The following is a 6485-nucleotide window of genomic DNA, read 5'->3' as shown; positions in this document are numbered from 1 at the left end:
TCGTGGCGGGTGACGCGGGGTGGGGTGGGTCGAGCGGGGTTTTCGGAGTCGTGGCGGGGTGCTGTGGAGGGAGCGGGGTTTTTCGAGGTGGGGTGCGGGGGGGCGTCGTGGGGGGGTGCGCCGTGTCGTGGGGGGGTGACGCGGGTCGAGCGGGGTTTCGGAGGCGTGGTGGTGTGGCGTGGAGGCAGCGGGGTTTTTCGAGGTGGGGTGCGGGGGGGGCGTCGTGGGGGGGTGCGGTGGGGTGGGGGGGTGCGCCGTGTCGTGGGGGGGTGACGCGGGGTGGGGTGGGTCGAGCGGGGTTTTTGGAGGAGAGGTGGGGTGCTGTGGATGGAGCGCGGTTTTTCGAGGTGGGGTGGGGGGGGGGGCGTCGTGGGGGGGTGCGGCGGGGTGGGGGGTGCGCCGTGACGCGGGGTGGGGTGGGTCGAGCGCGGTTTTTTGGAGGCGTGGCGGGGTGGTGTGGAGGGAGCGGGGTTTTTCGAGGTGGGGTGCGGGGGGGGGCCTCGTGGGGGGGTGCGCCGTGTCATGGGGGAGTGACGCGGGGTTGGGGTGGTCAAGCGGGGTTTTTGGAGGAGAGGTGGGGTTTAGGGTGGAGGGAGCGGGGTTTTTCGAGGTGGGGTGCGGGGGGGCGTCGTGGGGGGTGACGCGGGGTGGGGGTGGTCGAGCGGGGTTTTTGGAGGAGGGGGGGGTGCTGTGGAGGGAGCGCGGTTTTTCGAGGTGGGGTGCGGGGGGGCGTCGTGGGGGGGTGCGGTGGGGTGGGGGGGTGCGCCGTGTCGTGGGGGGGTGACGCGGGGTGGGGTGGGTCGAGCGGGGTTTTTGGAGGAGAGGTGGGGTGCTGTGGATGGAGCGCGGTTTTTCGAGGTGGGGTGGGGGGGGGGGCGTCGTGGGGGGGTGCGGTGGGGTGGGGGGTGCGCCGTGACGCGGGGTGGGGTGGGTCGAGCGCGGTTTTTTGGAGGCGTGGCGGGGTGGTGTGGAGGGAGCGGGGTTTTTCGAGGTGGGGTGCGGGGGGGGGGGCGTCGTGGGGGGGTGCGCCGTGTCGTGGGGGGGAGACGCGGGGTGGGGTGGGTCGAGCGGGGTTTTCGGAGGCGTGGTGGTAAGGCGTGGAGGGAGCGGGGTTTTTCGAGGTGGGGTGCGGGGGGGGGCGTCGTGGGGGGGTGCGGTGGGGTGGGGGGGTGCGCCGTGTCGTGGGGGGGTGACGCGGGGTGGGGTGGGTCGAGCGGGGTTTTTCGAGGTGGGGTGCGGGGGGGGGGGGGGGGGGGGGGGGGGGGATATGCTCCGCGTCGTGGGGGGGTGCGCCGTGTCCTGGGGGAGTGACGCGGGGTTGGGTGGGTCGAGTGGGGTTTTTCGAGGTGGGGTGCGGGGGGGGGGGGGATATGCGCCGCGTCGTGGGGGGGTGCGGTGGGGTGTGGGGGGTGTGCCGTGTCGTGGGGGGCTGACGCGAGGTGGGGTGGGTCGAGCGGGGTTTTCGGAGGTGCGGTGTGGGGGGTGTGCCGTGTCGTGGGGGACTGACGCGAGGTGGGGTGGGTCGAGCGGGGTTTTCGGAGGCGTGGTGGGGTGGTATGGAGGGAGCGGGGTTTTTCGAGGTGGGGTGCGGGGCGGCGTCGTTGGGGGGTGCGGTGGGGTGGGGGGTGCGCCATGTCGTGGGGGGGTGACGCGGGGTGGGGTGGGTCGAGCGGGGTTTTCGGAGGCATTTGTGGTGTGGCGTGGAGGGAGCGGGGTTTTTCGAGGTGGGGTGCGGGGGGGGGGGGGGGGGGCGTCGTGGGGGGGTGCGGTGGGGTGGGGGGGTGTGCCGTGTCATGGGGGAGTGACGCGGGGTTGGGTGGGTCGAGCGGGGTTTTTCGACGTGGGGTGAGGGGGGGTGGGGAGGTGCGCCGTGTCGTGGGGGGGTGCGGTGGGGTGTGGGGGGTGTGCCGTGTCGTGGGGGGGCTCGCGCGAGGTGGGGTGGGTCGAGCGTGGTTTTCGGAGGCGTGGTGGGGTGGTGTGGAGGGAGCGGGGTTTCTGGAGGTGGGGTGCGGGGGGCATCGTGGGGGGGTGCGGTGGGGTGGAGGGTGCGCCGTGTCGTGGGGGAGTGAGGCGGGGCACGGTGGGTCGAGCCTGGTTTTTGGAGGAGTGGTGGGGTGCTGTGGATGGAGCGGGGTTTTTCGAGGTGGGGTGGGGGGGAGGCGCCGCGTCGTAGGGGGGTGCGGTGGGGTGGGGTGGGGGGGTGTGCCGTGTCGTGGGGGGTGACGCGGGGTGTCGCGATGCCCCCTCCCCCCCACCATGCCCCGACATGACGCGACGCGCCCCCTCCCCAACATAACATGACAACCCCCCTCCCCCCCCCATGACATCCCCCCACCCCCCATGACACGACACGACGCGATGCGCCCCCCCCATGACGTCCCCCCCTCAAAAATTCGCCTCCCCCCTCAACACACACCACCCCCCCCCCTCCCCCCCCTCAAAAATTCGGCCCCCCCATGACATCCCCCCCAGCCCCCATGACACGACGCGACGCGACGCGCCCCGCCATGACACGACACGACACGACGCGCCCCCCCCTTCCCCCCTCAACACACACCACACCATGTCGCGACGTGCCGCGCCCCCCCTCCCCCCCCCCCCCCATGACATCCCCACCCCAGCCCCCCCACCCACGACACGACATGATGCGATGCGCCCCCCCCCCCCCCCCCATGACATGACACGATGCGACGCGCCCCCCCCCCCCCATGACATCCCCCCCCATGGGATCCCCGCCCCCCCATGACACGACACGATGCGATGTGCCACCCTCCCCTTAACACACACACCCACCCAACGCAATGCCCCCCCCCCCCCCCCCCCCCCCGCGCCCCATGGCCTGACACGACGCGACGTGCTTCCCTCCCCTTAACACACCCACCCACCCTCCATGACGCCCTCCATGACGCGACGTGGAGGGGGGGGGGGGGAGGGGTGGTGTTTTGTGTGTTGAGGGGGGGGGGGGGGCGGGGGGTGGGGTGGTGTGTGTTGAGGGGGGATGGGTGGGGTGGTGTGTGTTGAGGGCGGGGGGGGGATTTTTCGGGGGGGGGGGGGGGGGGGGGAGGGGTGGTGTGGTGTGGGGTGGTGTGTGTTGAGGGGGGGGGGGGGGAGGGGTGGGGTGGTGTGTGTTGAGGGGTGGGCGAAATTTGGAGGGGGGGAAGGGGAGGGGTGGTGTGGTGTGGTGTGTGTTGAGGGGGGGGGGGGGATTTTTGAGAGGGGGGGGGGAGGGGTGGTGTGGTGTGTGTTGAGGGGGGGGGGGGGGGAAAGGGTGGGGAGGTGTGTATTGAGGGGGGGGGGCGCGAATTTTTTGGGGGGGGGGGAGGGGTGGTGTGTGTTGGGGCCGGGGGGTGGGGTGGCAAATTTTGGAGGGGGGGGGAGGGGTGGTGTGGTGTGGTGTGTGTTGAGGGGGGTGGCCGAATTTTTGGGGGGGGGGGGGTGGGGTGGTGTGTGTTGGGGGGGGGGGGGGGCGAATTTTTTGGGGGCGGGGGCGGGGGAGGGGTGGGGTGGTGTGTGTTAATGGGGGGGGGGCGAAATTTGGAGGGGGGGAAGGGGAGGGGTGGAGTGGTGTGTGTTGAGGGGGGGGGGGGGGGGGATTCTTGAGGGGGGGGGAGGGGTGGTGTGGTGTGTGTTGAGGGGGGGGGGGGGGGGGAGGGGTGGTGTGGGGTGGTGTGTGTTGAGGGGGGGGCGGGGGTGGGGAGGGGTGGTGTGGCGTGGTGTGTGTTGAAGGGGGGGGGGCGAATTTTTGGGGGGGGAAGGGGCGAAATTTGGACGGGGGGGCGAATTTTTGGGGGGGGGGGGGGAGGGGTGGGGTGGTGTGTGTTGAGGGGAAGGCGAAATTTGGAGGGGGGGAAGGGGAGGGGTGGTATGGTGTGGTGTGGTGTGTGTTGAGGGGGGTGGCCGAAATTTTTTGGGGGGGGGGGTGGAGTGGTGTGTGTTGGGGGGGGGGGGGGGGGGGGCGAATTTTTTGGGGGCGGGGGGGGGGGGGGGGGGGGAGGGGTGGGGTGGTGTGTGTTGAGGGGGGGGCGGAATTTGGTGGGGGGGAAGGGGAGGGGTGGTGTGGTGTGTGTTGAGGGGGGGGGAGGGGTGGTGTGGTGTGTGTTGGGGGGGGGGTGGGGTGGTGTGTGTTGAGGGGGGAGGGGTGGGAAATTTTTGGGGGGGGGGGCGAATTTTGGAGGGGGGGGGGGGGGGGGAGCGGTGGTGTGGTGTGGTGTGTGTTGAGGGGGGGGGGAAGGGGCAAAATTTGGAGGGGGGGTGAATTTTTGGGGCGGGGGGGGGAGGGGTGGGGTGGTGTGTGTTGAGGGGGGGGCGAAATTTCGAGGGGGGGAAGGGGAGGGGTGGTGTGGTGTGTGTTGGGGGGGGGGGGGGATTTTTGAGGGGGGGGGGGGAGGGGTGGTGTGGTGTGGTGTGTGTTGAGGGGGGGGGCGAGGGGTGGTGTGGTGTGGTGTGTGTTGAGGGGGGGGGGGGGCAAAATTTGGAGGGGGGGGGGGAGGGGTGGTGTGGTGTGGTGTGTGTTGAGGGGGGGGGGGAGGGGTGGTGTGGTGTGGTGTGGTGTGTGTTGAGGGGGGAGGTTATTTTTGAGGGGGGGGGGGGGAGGGGTGGTGTGGTGTGTGTTGAGGGGGGGGCGGGGAATTTTTGAGGGGGGGTGGGTGGGGTGGTGTGTGTTGAGGGGGGGGGGGGGGAATTTTTGGGGGGGGGGGGGAGGGGTGGTGTGGTGTGGTGTGTGTTGAGGGGGGGGGGATTTTTGAGGGGGGGGGAGGGGTGGTGTGGTGTTTGTTGAGGGGGGGGTGGGGAGGTGTGTATTGAGGGGGGGGGGCGCGAATTTTTTTTGGGGGGGGGGGGGGGGGGGGGCAAATTTTGGAGGGGGGGAGGGGGTGTGTGGTGTGGTGTGTGTTGAGGGGGGTGGCCGAATTTTTGGGGGGGGGGGGGCGAATTTTTTGGGGGCGGGGGGGGGGGGGAGGGGTGGTGTGGTGTGTGTTGAGGGGGGGGCGAAATTTGGAGGGGGGGAAGGGGAGGGGTGGTGTGGTGTGTGTTGAGGGGGGGGGGGGGGGGATTTTTGAGGGGGGGGGAGACGTGGTGTGGTGTGGTGTGTGTTGAGGGGGGGGGGGGGGGAATTTTTGAGGGGGGGGGGGAGGCGTGGTGTGGTGTGGTGTGTGTTGAGGGGGGGGGGCGAATTTTTGGGGGGGGAAGGGGCGAAATTTGGACCGGGGGGGGGCGAATTTTTGGGGGGGGGGGGGAGGGGTGGGGTGGTGTGTGTTGAGGGGAAGGCGAAATTTGGAGGGGGGAAGGGGAGGGTTGGTGTGGTGTGGTGTGGTGTGTGTTGAGGGGGGGGGGATTTTTGAGGGGGGGGGGGGATTTTTGAAGGGGGGGGGGGGGGGGGGGGGCGAATTTTGGAGGGGGGGGGAGGGGTGGTGTGGTGTGGTGTGTGTTGAGGGGGGGGCCAATTTTTTGGGGGGGGGGGCAAAATTTGGAGGGGGGGGGGAGGGGTGGTGTGGTGTGGTGTGTGTTGGGGGGGGAGGGATTTTTGAGGGGGGGGGGGGGGAGGGGTGGTGTTTTGTGTGTTGAGGGGGGGGGGGGGGGATTTTTGAGGGGGGGGGAGGGGAGGTGTGGGGTGGTGTGTGTTGAGGGGGGTGGGGGGCGAATTTTGGAGGGGGGGGGAGGGGTGGTGTGGTGTGGTGTGTGTTGAGGGGGGGGCCAATTTTTTGGGGGGGGGGCAAAATTTGGAGGGGGGGGAGGGGTGGTGTTTTGTGTGTTGAGGGGGGGGGGGGGGGAATTTTTGAGGGGGGGGGAGGGGTGGTGTGGTGTGTGTTGGGGGGGGGGGGGGGTGGGGTGGTGTGTGTTGAGGGGGGTGGGGGGGGGGGGGAGGGGTGGTGTGGTGTGGTGTGTGTTGGGGGGGGGGGCGAATTTTTGGGGGGGAGAAGGGGCGAAATTTGGAGGGGGGGGGGGAGGGGTGGGGTGGTGTGTGTTGAGGGGGGGGCGAAATTTGGAGGGGGGGAAGGGGAGGGGTGGTGTGGTGTGGTGTGGTGTGTGTTGAGGGGGGGGGGGAAGGGTGGGGAGGTGTGTATTGAGGGGGGGGGGGCGAATTTTCGGGGGGGGGGGGAGGGGTGGTGTGTGTTGGGGGCGGGGGGGGGGGGGGGGGGAAGGGTGGGGAGGTGTGTATTGAGGGGGGAGGGGGGGCTGAATTTTTGGGGGGGGGGGAGGGGTGGTGTGGTGTGTGTTGAGGGGGGTGGTCGAATTTTTTTGGGGGGGGGGGGTGGAGTGGTGTGTGTTGGGGGGGGGGGGGGGGGCGAATTTTTTGGGGGCGGGGGGGGGGGGGGGGGAGGGGTGGGGTGGTGTGGGGGGGGGGAGGGGTGGGGTGGTGTGTGTTGAGGGGGGGGCGAAATTTCGAGGGGGGGAAGGGGAGGGGTGGTGTGGTGTGTGTTGAGGGGAGGGGTGGTGTGGTGTGTGTTGAGGGGGGGGGTGGGGTGGTGTGTGTTGAGGGGGGGGGG

This window comes from Lygodium microphyllum, unplaced genomic scaffold, assembly GCF_053477565.2.
Source record: "Lygodium microphyllum isolate KBCC unplaced genomic scaffold, Lygodium_microphyllum_v1.1.10 scaffold_124, whole genome shotgun sequence".
Lineage (NCBI taxonomy): Eukaryota > Viridiplantae > Streptophyta > Polypodiopsida > Schizaeales > Lygodiaceae > Lygodium > Lygodium microphyllum.
This window is presented reverse-complemented; position numbering follows the sequence as displayed.